General features: G+C 37.2%; 1 protein-coding gene across 6 annotated transcripts in view; it reads right to left on the reverse strand.

The window, feature by feature from the left end:
• LOC150076573 (ELAV-like protein 2) overlaps positions 1 to 18585 on the reverse strand; it is an 83209-nt gene that overhangs the window by 40067 nt on the left and 24557 nt on the right. For 2 of the 6 annotated variants that reach the window (XM_090387490.1, XM_090387488.1), the window contains exon 2: positions 5049 to 5137. The exons of the other annotated variants lie outside the window; for them this stretch is intronic. The gene's annotated coding sequence lies outside the window, so the exon portion shown is untranslated. The remainder of the gene's footprint in view (positions 1 to 5048; positions 5138 to 18585) is intronic. 6 annotated transcript variants of the gene reach the window in all.

Genomic DNA, 18585 nt, shown 5'->3' on the forward strand with positions numbered 1-18585 from the left:
TAAACATATCAAATATTTTAAAAATTTAAAAGAGAATTTTGAGCAAAGTTACTTCCTTGTTTAAGAAGAATACACAAATAAATGAGGATGGAATGATTGCGTATTATAAAATAGCAGAAACCTTTGCAAAAACTGTAAGCAGCAACTGTATTGCTGAGACTGAAATTTCAACAATCATGCATCAACCTTTCAGTAATTTAAAGCATAGACATTGAGCAACGATTCAATACGAAGACAAATCAAGATGTCAGTTAACATTGAACAGTAGCTAACTGACAAATTAAAACAAGAAAATTTTCTATTCGGATTGATGAATCAACAGTTACCAGCAATAAGGCCCTTCTAATGGCACGTTCATTATTTTGATGATTGTAAAATAGCAAGAATAGATGATGTTTGCAAAATCTATAGAAATTGCCTGTACTGAAGCATCTGTGCCACATTTGGTCCTATTCATGTCATATGAATGACTAAATGTGCTTTTCTTGTGATTCCTTGTGCCACAATTAATATTTCTAATTAGTTGTGTGACTTGATTTATTGTCTGGACATGTTATATGTTCATTTCACTTTATGACATTGTAATTAACATGACTTTGAATCTGTATATCATCTGTATGTATACAGCAGATTTGCCAGCTAGGGGGCTGCTTATTAACAAAAACCACCTCCAGTCCAAAATGTATTCGTTCGTTATTTGGTTTTTAGGAGCATTAGCAACTAAGGCCATATTGCTCCGGGATATGCGGTGGTCATTCCTTGACCTTTCCGCATACTCCGTATTTGGTGGTGACGGGCTCGAACCCCGGTCTAATCAAGAAGCGTGTGCTATGCACTGCTGCTCCTTCCCACCTGGCTACGGAGACGCCTCCAAAATGTATGGGATGCATATAAAGTATCAGGTGACACAGAAGCCTATGGCAGATATAAATTAGTCTGTAATCAAGTCACAAAGGAGGTTAGGCAGGCAAAGGCATACAAGAAATCCTTGGCAAAGGATGCAAAGAAAAACAGCAAAGAGTTCTTTACTTATGTAAACTGTAGAAGGAAAGGGATAAATCAGAGTGGACCACTTAACATAGATGGGTTGACTACTGTTGATCATGCTGGGGTAGATGATAAACTGAATGAGTATTTTGCATCTACATTCACACATGAGGAGTTATTCAATGAGGGGAGTGTCAAAAGTTTATCAAACTCTAACAGGGAGCTAAGTGATTTTGTAATAACTGAGAGCAAAGTGGAGGAGAAACTGTTGAAGTTAAACACAAAAAAGGCACCTGGGGTGGATGGGATCTATCCAGTTATATTAAAGGAGGCAGCAAAGGAAGTAAGAAAACCCTTAGCCATAATTATGAGAGCTTCCTTGGAATCAGGGGAGGTCCCCATGGAGTGGAGGTGTGCAAATGTTTCACCAATTCACAAAGGGATGCAAAAGGTGACACAAGAAACTATAGACCTGTTAGTTTAACTTGTGTTCCGGGGCAAATAATGGAATCACTAGTTAAAGAAGCATTGCAGGATCATCTAGACATGGCTGCAGTAATAGTTAAGACACAGCTTGGGTTTGTTAAAGGGAGATCTTGTCTGACCAATTTGATTGGATACTATGATGTGGTCACAAAGGAACTGAATGTCAAAAATAATTTTGATATCATATACTTGGATTTCAGATAAGCTTTTGATACTGTTGCACATGGAAGACTGCTGTACAAATTGGAGAGGTATGGCATTATGCGTAAATTGCTACAATGGATAAAGGTATGGTTGAGTGCGAGACGACAGAGAGTGGTAATCAGTGGACACTACTATTCACAGACAAATGTTATTAGTGGAGTTCCCCCAGGGTTCGCCGTTGGGTGGGCCCATTGTTGTTTTGTACAGGGTGATTCACTACCAGTGCGACAAACTTGCAGGAGGTGTAGGGGGCACAAAGACGAATCGGAATCACATAGCATTGCAGGGTCAGAAATGCCTTCATCATGCGGTAAAGGATGTTGAACGGGAGGTCGCATGAACAGCGATCCCGCTGGAAGTCAGCATTTGCGAACCGGGTCCCGAGGCAGTAGGATGGACGAGTATTCAAACGTTGAACTGGCCATGGAGTCTTGTCAATGATATAAAAAAGGTAAAGTGCAACCATTATCAACCCACTGCAGGATGGAAGCCTCCTCAACAATTCATGCTGAGGGAAATGGACCATAATCTGCCACGCTGGTCCAGTGCGGGGTTGGCAGATCGACCGTATTCAGCAGTCAGGGGCTTGAACCCTGGTCTACTCAAAGAGCATATGCTACTGCACTCCCGCTCCTGACCACTCAGCTATGGAGGGATATATAGGTGTTTTGCTAGCAGAGACAGGGAAGTGATTATCCAGTTATACAAGGCAATGGTCAGGCTACACCTAGAGTACTGGTACAGGTTTGGAGGCCTCATTTTAGGAAGGATGTAGAGTTGCTAGAACAAAGAAGGGAAACAAGATTGGTGAGAGGAACAAAGGGGGTGCTCTTACCAAGAAAGACTTAAGTTCTGCAAATTGCAGTGCCTGGAAAGTAGGCACCTGCAAGGTGATCTGATTGAAATGTATAAGGCCCTGAATGGCTTGAGCAAGCTGAATGCTGATGGGATTCGTCCTCTTGCTCAGATTAAGAACCTGAGGGGGCACAGATTCAAATTGAGGAAAGACAGTTGTAGAATAGATGCGCAGAAATTTGCCTTTAGCCAGTATGTAGTTGATTGGTGGAAGAGATTTCCATCTTTTGTTGTGGAAGTTGATAGCCTAAATAAATTTAAGGCTGAGCTGGACAGGCATTTGGAACGAATGGAGGGGATGATGCTGCAAAGCTTGCTTTCTTGCACTATAAGCCTCTAATAATGCTAAAAATGGGGGGGGGGATGTACCAAAGCATCCATATTTGTTGCTTTAAAAACATGGTTTGATGAAAATCAACCCATGGAAAATTTAGTATCCTGTACCACTGATGGTGCTCCATGGTTGAAAGATAAAGGTTGTATAGCCCACCTAAAGGAAGTATGTTCTGCAGTTCTTGCAGTACACTGTACTGAGCAACATCACCTGGTTGCAAAAAATATTAGTCCAGTTCTTTATCAGTCTCTTAATATAGTTATTAAAACCATTAATAAAATAAAGTCACATACTAATTATGATTGCCTTTTCAGAAAATTTTGTGTTGATAATGAAGAACAGTGTGTGAGGCTTCTTTTACATACAGGTCAGATGGCTTTCTAAAGGAAACTGTCTAACAAGATTTGTAAACCTTTTTGATACAATAATTAGTTTTTTAGAAAGCAAAGGAGATCAGCAAACAAAAAAAACAACATATACTATATGGCACGGATTTTTCAAAAACTTAATAAGGTATCAATCACTTCAACTTCAAGGGAAGTTAATTACGGTGATAGACTGCAAATGTGCCTTCACTGAAAACCTGGAAATATTTGAAATTCGAAAAAGGTGGAATGGATGAGTTGTGGGGATCAAAAACAACTAAACTTCTTTATTCAACAATGTGGTCTGAAATGGCCAAAGTACTTCTTTGTTTAATGTCTTATATTGTTGAAAGTGGTTTTAATTCCGTAAATAAAATATTAACAGAAGAACCAGAATTGATATATGTTCAAGAGGAGACATTAGAATTAAACTTACTATCATTGAACTTTTAGCTAAGAAGCTCAGGGATCCTACTGAATAGAGTATTTTCTTGTTTAAAATTTCATGGGGGGACCAAAAATTAGGGGGAAAAATTGTCTAAAAAAAGCCCTTTAGGAAGCGATAATTAAAAAAAGGTTGAGAAACTGATTTAGAGCAATTTTATCTCTTCTACATATCATGATCCCTTTTTTGAGTTGATCAAAATCCCTCACCCATCCTACTGATTATCATAAACAGCTCTTAATTCAGAGAACAGTATAAAACCAAACAGATGCATCAAAATAACTAGAAACCTAACAATAAGAAAATAGGACTGAATATGAACTTACAGGGGTATTAAGCCCATATTCAAATAAAAATACACAGAGAGTACTTTGGGTATGAAGTATATGTATTCACAGAATTAAAAACTAAGTCATGTCAACAAACATAAATTTGAATAGAGCTCTTTAAAGTGATCAACTTTTAGGTAGTTATCTGATGGTGACTTAAACTGAGATTTTCTTCCATACTGCTTGAATGTATTTCTGGAACAGAGTTTGCACAAATGGTCAATGAAAGTTTCACTAGTTACCCAGAAATTATTTTTATAGTTTCTATAATCTTGGGTGGTACATCTATATTTCGCGTTAGGTCTTATGAAAATTTACAAATATAAAGTTAATTATATTTGTAAAACCATAGCATTCCCTTTGGTTATACATTCCTGCAATGTCAAAATATTCCAATATGATTACAGGACAACAATTTTTGTATCAGATCAAATGTACCCCTCACATCCTCTTGTGTGGAATAAGCTTACTTCTGAATAAAAATGTATGAAACAAAAAAAAAAAAAGGCAAGCTGTAACTGATCATAGCCATCTTAAGCAAACATTTCATTAGAATATGAATTAAAGTCTATTTCAGAGTTGTTTTTTTGCATTTTAATTTTTCTTCCAACTAGATTTAATATTTACATTACAAACAATGCAATTTTGTTCAGTATCAGTATGACAAATGAATCATAGTTCACATATCAGAATACTGCTTTGATATGGATTTTATTACACTTCCTTTGCCCCTCAAAGGTTTAACTTTTCATTTTCCAAAAGAGCATATGATGGTAGAAAAAAACAGACTAAAAAAAAAAAAAAAAAAAAAATGCTAATTATATTTGCATAAAAAAACAAAAAAAAAATTACTACGGATCAAGGCATCTTTCATTACCACAGCCAACTGAAGGCCATTATCCCATGGAATGTAGGGGGGAGAAGGGGGAAAAAAGAAAAAAAAAAGGAACAAACCTCTCTTGACCCTTGGTAACTATCTGTTCACAAGGTTGGAGGCAATCAAGTGGGAGATTTAAAAAAAAAAAAAAAAAAAAAAAACTTACATGGATATTTCTCCAAGGACTGGTAATTTCTTCTAATTTATGTGCCTCTGTGTTCTATTTGTCCAATCACCTATGTTTACTTTAGTTTTCTAAAATGCATAAAAAAAAGAAAAAATACACCATCGTGTTAAAATAAGGTTATATATATATAGACTACTTTGTTTCAGCGTTGATAAATAATAATAAAAAAAAATTCCAATTAATGTTAAAGACATCTACTTTTATTCTCTGTTGGCTTCATTCTCCTCTGAAGATGTAAGCTTAAAATGAATGTGATTAAATATATAGATAAAAATCAACAAAATGAATGAGATCAGAAGCATGAATTAATTCTTCAGGCTTGAGGTTGAACAACATTTGTGTATACCAATCACGTTTATAAGCTTGGAAAAAAATCTGACAAAAAATATTCTCAAATTTATTGTTATGCAGCATTATAAAATACATTTTTCCCTTGTACACATATATTCAGTTTACATATTTAGATAGAAGATGAATTATTATACATTACACGTAACGTATAAGTTTGCAGATATTGGGTTGCTTTTAAATTTATTACTAATATTATCTTTATGACAATGTGTATTCTCTATTAAAGACATTTACAGATAATTTAAACATGCAACAGCTTCTATTAACTAGGATTTCTGTTAACGAGAACTAACAGAAATCAGCACTAAAGTTTTAACTTCCCATTATGAAATTCCTTAAGTGGGGTGGAGAAGTTGGGAAAATACGTTCACAATGCAATAGAATAATGGGCGGGGGTATCACATTTAAAAATTTTTATACCCTTTTATGTAGGGTAGTGGCTGCTCTTCTGCTATGGCACACTTGTGTGTGTGCAATGAGATCAATTAAAATTATAAGGGCAAATTTTAAAATTTGTAAGAAAAATAACAAAAATGTACTGCTATGTACTATCACCTGTTTGTCAGGAGTTGGTCTGGCATAACAGAAGTTATTATATGGAAACAGAATTCATATCTTCTGTGCATGGTCCCAACATGAGTTTTGGGAACCCCCTTTGGTGGTACAGTTATTTGTTTATAACCTCGTTCTAGCTGTCACTTGCTTTCAACTTGATTTTCCATGACTCAGCATTTCTAACCTCAAGAAATAGCAATTATAGTGCAAATCCATACAGTGAGGGGCACCCAAGTGGGAAACCCCAACTAAATCTACATAACCCAACGCTGCCTCCATATAATTGTCACAATTAGCATTACACTGTAATATCTTCTCTATGGTGGCAGCTGTCTCAGAACAAGTGCTATCTAGCAACTTATACCCATTGGCCAGTTCACCTAAGAGAAATAAAAAATTCTCAATCTTGCTCAGTGATATTTGCAGAGATATAATCAGTGTTGTATTATAATTATATATAAGGCATTTTAGCAGTATTTTTTGTTTAATTGTTACTTTTTTTCATGCTTAAGTAACCACCCTAAAAGTAAATGGTAAATTTCATCAGAAAACATGAAGGAGAGAGAGTGCTGCACAAGGGATTATATTGGAATGCCCACAAATAATAAAAGCCAACTTGATTTTAGCAGAACATGCAAAGTTATCCGAAAGTATATGGTCAGTTATTAAAGTTATGGATTTTTTTAGGTGTGAAGAGTTGCACTGTACTCTACTTCTGTGTGCTATTCGGGTGAAAAACATTCCAGTGATACCATGGTTCCTAGCAAATTGAAGAGACATTTAATCATTAACTATGCAAATCTTGTGGATAAAGATTTCAGCAATTTCAAAAGATTACTTGAAGAATAAAAAAACAGGCAAACTATTTTGAGAAAAGAATACAAATTTCCGAAAAAGCTCGGATTGTTTATCGAGTAGAAGAAACATTTCATTGCAAAAGAAACTACACACCATAGCCGAGTCCCTTACTTTGCCAACTTGTCGATTGATTGTCCAAACATTGTTTGGTGCTGAAGCTGAAAGAGAAATTGCTAAAATACTCCTACCAGGTGACACTATTTGAAGAATAATTGAAATGTCTTCTAAACATCGAGGATCAGATACAGAATCAGGTTTCGCATTACAAGTGGATGAGTCAATTGATATTAGTGACAAAGAACAACTACTAGCCTTTGTTCATTTTATTTAAGGAACCAAAATTATACCTCAATTCTCATGCTGCAAAGAGCTTAAACATTTTTGATACTTTGACTGGCTACTTAGAAAAATTAGAACTTTCATGGAAGCCATGCATGGGTGTCACAGTACCAATGGTGCTCCAATGATAAGGTCCATCAAGAGTTTTATTTCATTTGTAGAGAATGAAAATCCAAAAGCAATGTTTGCTCACTGCTTCCTGCACAGAGGCCCTGGATGGAAGAACACTAGGCAATGAGCTGAAACCAGTATTAATGGTCATTTACATTAATCAAAACCAGTCTCTTTGATCAGGTTTATACTGCCACGGTGGCTAAGCATGAATGTTTAATTTTGTACCCAGAAGTAAGATTAGGTCAGGGAATGACCACCGCATATCCACAGCTGTCAAGAGTAAAGGTATTGTTTTGCATCTATGAACTGAAAGACAAAATGTAAGTAGTTTTCTTTCAATCAAAAAAAAAAAAAAAAAAACACATTTTTATGAATACCTAAATAATGAGCTACGTGCGTGAGGCTAGCCTATCTAGCGGAAATATTAATCTATTTCAACAGCTTGAATACCAGTATGTAAGGATGCAATGATAACAACCTTATTTCTAAAGACAAACTACTAGCATTTAAGAAAAAACTGTTGATTTGGCTGAACAGAGCAAGAAGGGTAAAATCTTGATATGTTTCCATTAATAGCTAAAATGAATAAAAAATAGATATTGCTGCTCTTGTAAAAAGTATATCGCCACTCCACTTACACCACTGAAAATACTTTCCATTACTAAATATAGTTTTGACCAGGTACGAAACCTTTTTATGTCCACTTTGTCTGGATAAGGGTCCACGGTGACTGAAGAACAATTAGACTCAATTTCATGTGATCTGTCTTAAAAAGAAACATACTGCCCACCCTCCTAATGCATTTTGGAATTCAATCAATGATGAGCATCCTGAAATTTCAAATTGTGTTCAAATTTTATTGCAGTTCCCCACGAATTATTGTTGTGAGCTAGGATTCTCAACATTAACAAATACTAAATCCAATAAAATGGAAAAACTGATGTGCATTGAAGATAAGATGAGAGTAAATTTATCTGAAATATGCACTAATATATAGGAAATCACCCAAGTTATTTGTTATTTGGTTTTTAGGAGCATTAGCAACTAAGGCCATATTGCTCGGGAAATATGCGGTGGTCATTCCCTTGACCTTTCCGCATCCTCCTTATTTGGTGGTGACGGGTTCGAACCCCGGTCTAATCAAGAAGCGTGTGCTCCTTCCCACCTGGCTACGGAGGCGCCGAAATCACCCAAAAGCAAAGTTCAGGTGTCTCATAAAATACTTCAGTAAAAACTTCCAATTTGTATATTTGGCAACTAAATAAAAAATCTTTGGCTTGGGCTTTATTAATATATATCAGTTCTTCCTTGACTGAATACATAATACAGTATTTTTTTCAGTTTAAGCACTACATAATTATATTTGATAAAGTGTGTTGCAAAATTACAATTTTTTTCAAGTGTGCTACTTATGTAGAGAGTAATCAAAATCTAGCAACTCATTAAATGTACATTTTTTGTGTTTATATTTATCACACAATGCAAAAAGAGCCACCCATCTTTTTCAAGCATAGGAGCCATAAAAAGCCGTGAAATAGGGTTGAATTTGAAAGTGTCTGCAATTCTGCCCAGACACGATAGGAGGGAGTATATGATGAGAGCCTTGTCGATCAATTCGGCCCTGGAAAGATTGTGCAAGGCTCAAGGGGTAGAATTTTTTTCAGCCTGGACTGTACTTGTTAACAGGAGGGATTGCTTCTACAGGGATGGGATACACTTAAATAGAAAGGGTGCAAGAATATTTGCTGATGCTATCGAGGCAGTGTTAGGTGGGTTGGAAAACTGCTAGCTTGGGGGGATACAAAGACAAATAGATTAACAGTAGCCACTGGCAGAGGTGAAAGAGATTCTTGCACTGCTTCTATTGGAATGAGCAGAAGCCTGAAAAACAAGATTCAGGATATTTCAGAGACTGCTGGGAGTCATTGCGGTACAAGTAAACACATGGGTTGTGTTAGGGTAGCTAAGAATAGAAATAGGTGCATGTATACTTGCGTGTACACCAATGCTAGGAGTTTAGTAAATAAATTTGATGAATTTGAGGTATTGCTCAAAACATCAAAGGCAGATATTGTTGGGATATCAGAGACTTGGTGTCACACAGATATAAGGAATGCAGAACTGGAATTTGGGGAGTACAACGTCTACAGAAAAGATAGACTGGATAGGAAGGGAGGAGGGGTTATGCTATTAGTTAAGAAATACATAAAATCCAAGGAAGTGAAGCCAGTGGACATCGCTGGACAGTGCAGTGTCGAGTCAGTTTGGTGTGACATAAGCATTGGGAGATCAAAATTGAGAGTAGGAGTGTGCTATAGGCCTAATGACTCTGATGAGTATAATAAGATATTGTACAGGGAAATAGAGTGGGCCAGTAAATCTGAGAGTCTTATAATGGGAGATTTTAATTTCCCAGATATTGACTGGAATTTGTGGGCTGGTCACTCACACACTAGCAAGGCTTTTGTGGATTTATTGGATGATTGTTTTCTACATCAGCATGTTCGGGAGGCAACTAGAGGGAGGAATACTCTTGATTTGATTATCAGCAGTGATTCTTCATGCATTAAGAATCTGCAGATAAATGAACCACTAGGTGGCAGTGATCACAGTGTGCTGAAGTGGGATTTACTCAAAGAGGTAACTACCATTAGGGGTAAAGGGAAGGGTTATTGCTTTCGTAAAGGCAACTACGATGGACGGAGACAGTATTTAAATTCTATACAGTGGGACCAACTGATGATGTTACCAACAGTAAATGCAAAATGGGAAGCATTCAAAGAACTTATCTTGGAAGCTACTAGACTTTACATACCAACTAAGAAATATTGTTCAAGGTTTAGGCCTAAATGGATGTCAGATGAACTGATGAGGCATATGGCAGAGAAGAAACATGCATGGGATACATACAAATTAACACATGACACAGAAGCCTATGATAGATACAAGTTGATCTGTAACCAAGTTACAAAGGAGATTAGGCAGGCGAAGGCAGATTATGAGAAATCTTTGGCAAGGGATGCAGAGAAAAACAGCAAAGAGTTCTTTACTTATGTAAACTCTAGAAGGAAGGGGATGAATCAGATTGGTCCACTTGATATCGATGGGTCAACTGTTGATGATCCTGCTCAGGTAGCTAACAAACTAATGAATATTTTGCATCGACATTCACACATGAGGAGTTATTTAGCGAGGGGAAAGCCAGAGGTGTATTCAACTCTAGCAGTAAGCTAGAGAATCTTGTAATAACTGAGAGTAAAGTGGAGGAGAAATTGTTGAAGATAAACACAAGAAAGGCACCTGGGGTGGATGGGATCTATCCAGTTATATTAAAGGAGGCAGCAAAGGAAGTAAGCAAACCCTTAGCCATAATTATGAGAGCTTCCTTGGACTCAGAGGAGGTACCCATAGACTGGAGACGTGCAAATGTGACCCCAATTCACAAAGGAGGATCAAAAGCTGACACAAGCAATTATAGACCTGTGAGTTTAACTTCTGTTCTAGGAAAATTAATGGAGGCACTAGTTAAAGAAGCACTGCAGGATCATTTAGACAAGACTTCAGTTATAGCTCGGACACAGCATGGTTTTGTTAAGGGGAAGTCTTGCCTGACCAATTTGATTGGATACTATGATGCAGTCACAAAGGAACTGTATGCAGGGAATAACTTTGATATTATATACTTGGATCTTAGAAAGGCTTTTGATACTGTTGCACATGGAAGACTGCTGCACAAATTGGAGCAGTGTAACATTGGAGGCAAATTGCTGCTGTGGGTAAAGCGGTGGCTGAGGGGGAGAAGACAGAGAGTGGTAATCAATGGACACTGCTCGTCGTGGACTAATGTTATTAGTGGAGTCCCTCAGGGCTCAGTGTTGGGTCCATTATTGTTTTCTGTATTCATAAATGATATTGATGATGGTATATCAAGCTTATTGTCGAAGTTTGCAGACGATACAAAGGTAGGCAGGGTTGTCAAGGACACTACTGACACTATGCTGCTGCAACAGGATCTGGAAAGGTTGAGCAGATGGGCTGAGAGGTGGCAAATGAAGTTTAACATTGACAAATGTAAAGTACTACACATGGGAAACAGCAACCCCAGAGCAACGTATCAACTCTGTGGTATTACACTGACAGTGGTAGAGAATGAAAGGGACCTGGGGGTGGTTGTGCAGGCAGATATGAAGTTCTCTGAGCAGTGCAGACGGGCTGCTAGAGTAGCTCATGGTGTATTGTCAATGATATATAGGAATTTTTCTAGCAGGGATAAGGAGGTGATTATTCCCTTGTATAAGGCAATGGTCAGGCCACACCTAGAGTACTGTATACAGGCCTGGAGGCCTCATTTCAAGAAGGATGTAGAGCTGCTGGAACGAGTACAGAGAAGGGCAACAAGATTAGTGAATGGAACAAAGGGGTGCTCTTACGAAGAAAGGCTTAAGATTTGCAAATTACAGTGTCTGGAGACTAGGCACCAGCGAGGTGATCTGATAGAGGTGTATAAAGCATTGAATGGTTTGAGCATGCTCAATGCTGATGGGATTCTTCCTCTAGCTCAGAATAATCACCTGAGAGGGCATAAATTCAAATTGAGGAAAGACAGATGTAGGATAGACGTGCAGAAATTTGCCTTTAGCCAGCGAGTGGTTGGTTGGTGGAACAGACTTCTATCCCTTGTCGTGGAAGTTGATAGCCTAAATAAGTTTAAGGCTCAGCTGGACAGGTATTTTGAACGAACAGAGGGGTGAAGTGGGAGTGGTTTTTTTTTTTTTTTTTTTTGGCTGATACTGCATAAGCTTGCTTTCTTGCATCAAATGCCTCTACTAATGCTAATGCTAAGTTCCTTATCAATAATTATGCATTTTTCAAAATAAGATTGCCTATATTGTTGCTCAATATTCATATTTACGGCTTTAATTTTTAAATATAAAACTTAAATAAAAAAAATCAACACAATTATTAAATGATACTAATAACACTTTTATTACATGGTTGTATTAATATTAAAATTACTATTGATATTACTATATTTTGTGACATGCTAATTTCAAACTTGAAGAGGAGAGATAACAATTAGGGCTGCCCACATTTTCATGGGGGTGTGCAATCTGAAGAAATGGCCCAAATACAGCTTGCAGTCTGAAGCCACCTCCTTTACTGTACTCCTCTGACAGCAATACAATGTGCACAAGTACAAAAGACAGACATGCAAGTGGATGTAACGGGGAGCTGTTTATATGCTTGAAATGCTAATTTTTTGTGATAACTGCTATAATGTGTTATTATTTGAGTATTAAGGAACAGTGGAATGTCCCCGTGGTCTTCTGGTAACACACCAGAACCGACAATCTTGTCAAACCTCCAGTTCAACCCCAGGGACTGACATCTGGTGAGTATGGGTTAGGCACACCCAGGGTCCTGAGCTGTAAATCATCATTCTTCTCTTTCTTGTGGTTCCTTTCTACTTCTGACTCTTGTTCTCTCTCTCAGGGTAATTAAGAATTTTTTTTTTTTTGGCTGATGCAGCATAAGCCTCAGGCTTCCTTGCACCATATGGCTAATAATAATCTGTAATGTATTAATTTCTTGCAACACTATACATTTTGTATGCCCTAGAGAGAAGGAAGAAGAGAAAAGTTTTAACCAAGTTGCCTACACCACTAAAAACTAATATTCAAAATCTGCTGTTAATACTGAATTTGTTTCTGTGTGTCAAATCTGCATAACTTTGAAAAGCATGAAGCATTCTGGGCATTTCCATATAATCCAGAAAAAAAAAAAAAAAAAAAAAAGTAATAAATGTGACAATAAAAACTGTCCCATGGATACACTCAATGAAATAGTAATACCAATATCTTCAAAAATGCAAGTCTAAATACATTTTGGCAGTCTATAATAATTAAAAATTCTTCCATTTTAACCACTCATAACTGATGTAGACTGCATCTGAATTTATCAGCATCACAAATGACATGCCTCCGTAGCCAGGAGCAGCAGTGCGTAGCACACACTTCTTGATTAGACCAGGGTTTGAGCCCGTGACTACCAAATATGGAGGATGCGGACAGCTCAGGGAATGACCACCGCATATCCCCAGAGCAATATGGCCTTAGTTGCTAATGCTCCTAAACAAAAAAAAAAAAAAAAAACACACAAATGACACATAAGGTTGCCATATAACAATTTTTAAATATTTTGTACTATCTGTGTTCTTTAAAATATAAAAATGACCAGAGAATGGGTAATGTGACTTACAATAACCATACTGCACTCAACCTTAAAAAACTATTACTGAAAAGCTAACTTGAACATATAATATAAATTAAAAGAAATTCCTGGTAATTTAATGAGAGGCACATAAAATCTAAAGCGGTGCATCCAGTTTACATGGGCAGAAAGTACAATGTGAAGGCAGTTTGGTGTGACATAAGCACCGGGAAAGTATAAATGGCAGTTGGAGTGAGTTATAGGCCTAACAAGTATGACAGTAAATGGTGGATTTTAATTTTTCAGATATTGACGAACTTGCAGGTTGGTCAGGGACACACTAGCAAGACTTTTGGGGATTTACTGGATGACTGTTTTCTGCATAAGCATGTTAGGGATGCGACGAGAGAGAGAGAAAGATTACTCTTGATTTGATTATTAGAAGTGATTAGTGATTAAGAATAGATAAAAGAACCACTAAGTAAAGTGATAAGAGTACTGAAAATGGATTTTCTTGAAGATGTAACTACCCATTTCATCAAGGGTAAAGGGAAGAGTTATTTTTGAAAGGTAACTAAAGTGGTCTCAGACAGTTTTCAAATTCTATACAGTGGGACTAACTTATGTTACAATCAGCAAATTCAAAATGAGAAGCATTCAAGGCAATTAGCATTAGTAAAGGCATACGATGCAAGAAAGCAAGCTTATGCAGCATCAGCAAAAAAAAAACATTTCATCGCTTCAATTGATTGGTTCCAAATGCCTGTCCAACTCAGCCTTAAATTTATTTAGGCTATCAACTTCCACAACAAAAGATGGAAGTCTGTTCCACCAATCAACTACCCACTGGCTAAAGACAAATTTCTGCACATCTATTCTACAACTGTCTATCCTCAATTTTTCAATCATTGACAAAACTCCATGACCTGCCCTGGCAGCCCATCTGCACTGTTCAAATGAACTTGATATTTGACTCACAATTACCACCAGGTCTTTTTCACTTTCCGCTTCCCTGAGTGTAGTACCACACAGTGGTACATTTCTCTTTGGTTATTGCTACCCATATGCAGTACTTTGCATTTGTCAATGTTAAACTTCAGTTGCCACTTCTCAGCTCATTTCCCCCAACTTATCTAGATCCAGTTGGAGTAGCATACTGTTTTTACTGTCGCTAACAACCCTGCCAACCTTTGTATCATCTGCAAACTTGGACGTTAAACCTGATATACCTTCATCAATGTCATTGATAAATATACAAAACAACAATGGGCCCAAACCAGAACCCTGGGAAACTCCATTAATAACATTTGACCACGAAGAGCAATGTCCACTGATTACCACTCTGTTGTCTCCCACTCAACAATCCCTTTATCTATTGTAGCAATTTGTAGAGTAGTCTTCCGTGTGCAACAGTATCAAAAGCTTTCCTGAAATCCAAGCATACGATATAAAAAATTATTTTTGGCATTCAGTTCCTTTGTAACCACACCATAGTATCCAATCAAACTGGTCAGACAAGGCCTTCCTTTAACAAACCCATGCTGTCTTAACTATTACTGCAGACTTGTCTATTTGATCCTGCAATGCTTCTTTAACCAGTGATTCCATTATTTTCCCCGAAACATAAGTTAAACTAACAGGTCTATAGTTACCTGTCACCTTTTGAACCCCCTTTGTGAATTGGTGATAACACTTGCACAACTCCAGTCCATGGGGACCTGAGTCCAAGGAAGCTCTCATAATTATGGCTAAGGGGTTGCTTACTTCCTTTGCTGCCTCCTTTAATATAACTGGATAGATCCCGTCCACTGCAGGTGCCTTTTTTAATGTTTAATTCAACAATTTCTACTCCACTTTGATCTCAGTTATTACAAAATCACTTAGCTCCCTATTAGAGTTTGATAAACATCTGGCACTCCCCTCATTAAATAACTCATGTGTGAATGTAGATGCAAAATACTCATTCAGTTATCAGTACCTGATATTGATGGTTCAACTGTTAATGATCCTGCTCAGGTTGATGAACAATCTCAATGTGTATTTTGCAACTAGATTCACATATGAGGAATTTATTTTGTTTAATTTTATTATTATTTTTTATTTATTTATTTTCTTTGGCTGGCACGGCATAAGCCTTAGGTTTCCTTGCACCATATGCTAATTTTTAATAATAATACTGCATTCAGGTCTGGAGGCCTCATTTTAGGAAGGATGTGGAGTTGCTGGAATGAGTAGAGAGAAGAGCAATGAGATTGGCAAGTGGAACAAAGGATTGATTTTACCAAGAAAGGCTTAAGTTCTGAAAATTGTAGTATATGCAAGGTGATCTGATTGAGGTGTATAAGGCCTTCATTGGTTTGAGCAAGTTGAATGCTGATGGGATTCTTCCTCTTGCTCCGTCCGATTACACATCTGATGGTGCATAAATTCAAATTGAGGTACAACAGTTGCAGAACAGAAGTGTGGAAATTTGCCTTTAGCCAGCAGGTGGTTGACTGCAGGAACAAACTTCCATCTATCATTGTGGAAGTTGGCAGCTTAAATAAAAGCAAGGCAGAACTAGACAAACTTTTGGAGTGAAATAGGAAGGATGTTTTTTTTTTTTTTTTTTTTTTTTATGTATAAACTTTCTTTCTTGCATCATATGTTTCTGCTAATGCTAACGAGAGGTATTAGGAACTATAGTAATTAGTGCCATGCATGGATTGGAGGTTGAGAAGATAAAAGAAGGTATTTCTTGACATTAAACTTGAACTTCTGTGTAAATAATTTTCAGGAAATACATATGAAAGAAGGTTGTTCCAGAAAACAGAAGTTACACGAATAAAGGAGAAAGAAGAAAAACTGGTTGTGAGTCTGAGGTTGGACAGTAAACAGATGTTGACTGGTTGTGGCACATTTTTGCACTACTTTGAAAGAGAGAGCAGGAATTATAGAAGCCAATTTAGAAGAATAGTTCTCATGGAAGTATCTATTAGAAAAGGTATACAGCAGAAACAGAATGTCCATGAGACAGAGTACAGAAACTCTCTTAGAGATGAGTCAATTAATCTAACTGCCCTTTTGAATGGAATCTAGAAGCCTGAGAGAGAGGTTTTGGGGTCAGATGAGGGAATAATAGTCCATGGTAGAGAGGATTTGCAATTTGTACAGAGTGAACAGCTTTGGAAGCAAAGTAATGCTGACAGCAAAAGAGAAAAACCAGTTTTTTAGATGCAGAGGAAGAAATATTTGTAATGTGCTTATACCAAGAGAGATTAGAAGTCGGGGTAATCCCCATTACAGATATATGACCTTGCTCAGAAATCGGAGTGTCATCGAAGATATGCATAGAAGCAGAAGAGTCCTTTTTGCAAGATAAGACAGACTGAGGTTTAGAAGAACTGAAATCAACTAAATTATCTTTGTCCCACTGAAGATCAGCATTTAAGCAATTGGTAGTGGATATTCAAGAAGTTGAAGCTGTTTGAGCAGGGCAAGGTTTTTCAAACTGAAAGGTGGAATGCAATGTGCTATCATCAGCAAATCTATAGATAGGATTGCTGGTCAATGAAAGAAAGCAATTAATATACAAGAGAGAAAGTGTGGAAGAAAGAACTGAACCTGGGGAAGCACCAGCATTAGTGGAGAAGTTCAGAAAGCTATCTATCATCACCCACAGTGAGCAGTCAGAGAGAAAACTGGATACACTGGATATTGATAATTATAAAAAACAGTTCACAAACCATAAGATGGAAGCAACTTTTAGAAGACCTTTATGCCAAACGTGATCAAAACCCTTTGAAATGTCAAGAGCAAAATGCTCGAGTTCCACCAAACGTTTCAGCTGAATTTGTCCACAGATGGGTAACATAAACCAAAATATCACTAGTGAATCAACACTGATGGAATCCATACCAGCAAACTTTGAAACGTTCAGGTGGAAGGTTTCTAGATAGTTTGAGTTGCCGGTTAATTGATTTCTCCATTACTTTAGAAAGAGTAGAAATACTTTCAGTGGGATGATAATTGAATGGGAGAAAAATGTTACCCTTTTTAGGAACTGGCTGGATATGAGCAAATTTCCAAGCAGAAGTAAAAGTGTGGTACGAAATGATCAGCAGTGAAGGGAAGGGAAGGTACTAGTAAGGGAATGTTATATGACTGAGGAGAACAACAAAATTCACTTTAGGCAATCTGAATGAGCTAACAAGTATGACTGTATTAATATAATAGACTTAACTATGGTGTTTTTTTTTTTTTTTTTGTTAGTTATTGGCGCATCGGCTTCTGTGGACATAATGCACCGCCCAAAGTTTTTGCATTTTACTGTGATCCAAGGCGGGATTAGAACCCACGACCTTTGGGTTGCCAGGCAGGCACTTTACCCACCTAGCTAGCCATGTCAGCAAAACTACTTTGTACAAACATACATGAAGTGGAAATACACCATATGGTAACAAGTTTTTGAACAAAGTGGATGATTGATATTTATCCTAGTACATCCAAGAGAGTACAAAAGGGCTCTAATCCTAGATCTGGTCCTCACTAGGGAGCCTAGCTGTATCAAAAACTGATGTTGACTGAGGGGGAGGCCATGCTATGAGAAATGTTCAAGGGATTTATCTTCAAATCCACAAATGTATTCATATCGGGGGTCAAATTCCATAAACGTAAGATACCGAAATGGAAGATATGAGGCAAAAAACAAGCATGCAACAATTATAGACAATCATGTGATTCCGATCTGTATATGCATTATAGGAGAATGTGTATCAAACTACTGACAGAGTATGGGGGGGGGGAAAGTGCTAAGAATGGAGATAAACAGTTCTCACTGAGAGTGAATCCAACAAGTCCCTTAAATAGTTGCAGCAGGAAGCCCAGCAGAAATGGCAAATGAGTTGAATAGATCAGGGTTTTTCAGTTAAGCTCCATGGAGCCATTGTTATCTGGGGCTCTGCGAGGAAATTTTAGAATGTTAATATTTTTTTCTAAAACTAAAAAACTGAATCAGAATACACTGTGCATAAAAGTAAATTTGGCCTTTTCTGAGTAACCTTTTACATATATAACATGCACTGTTAATGTGCGTGTTATACAGGGTGTC

Source organism: Mastigoproctus giganteus, chromosome 13, assembly GCF_048544385.1.
Source record: "Mastigoproctus giganteus isolate SK-2022 chromosome 13, ASM4854438v1, whole genome shotgun sequence".
NCBI classification, from domain to species: Eukaryota; Metazoa; Arthropoda; class Arachnida; order Uropygi; family Thelyphonidae; genus Mastigoproctus; species Mastigoproctus giganteus.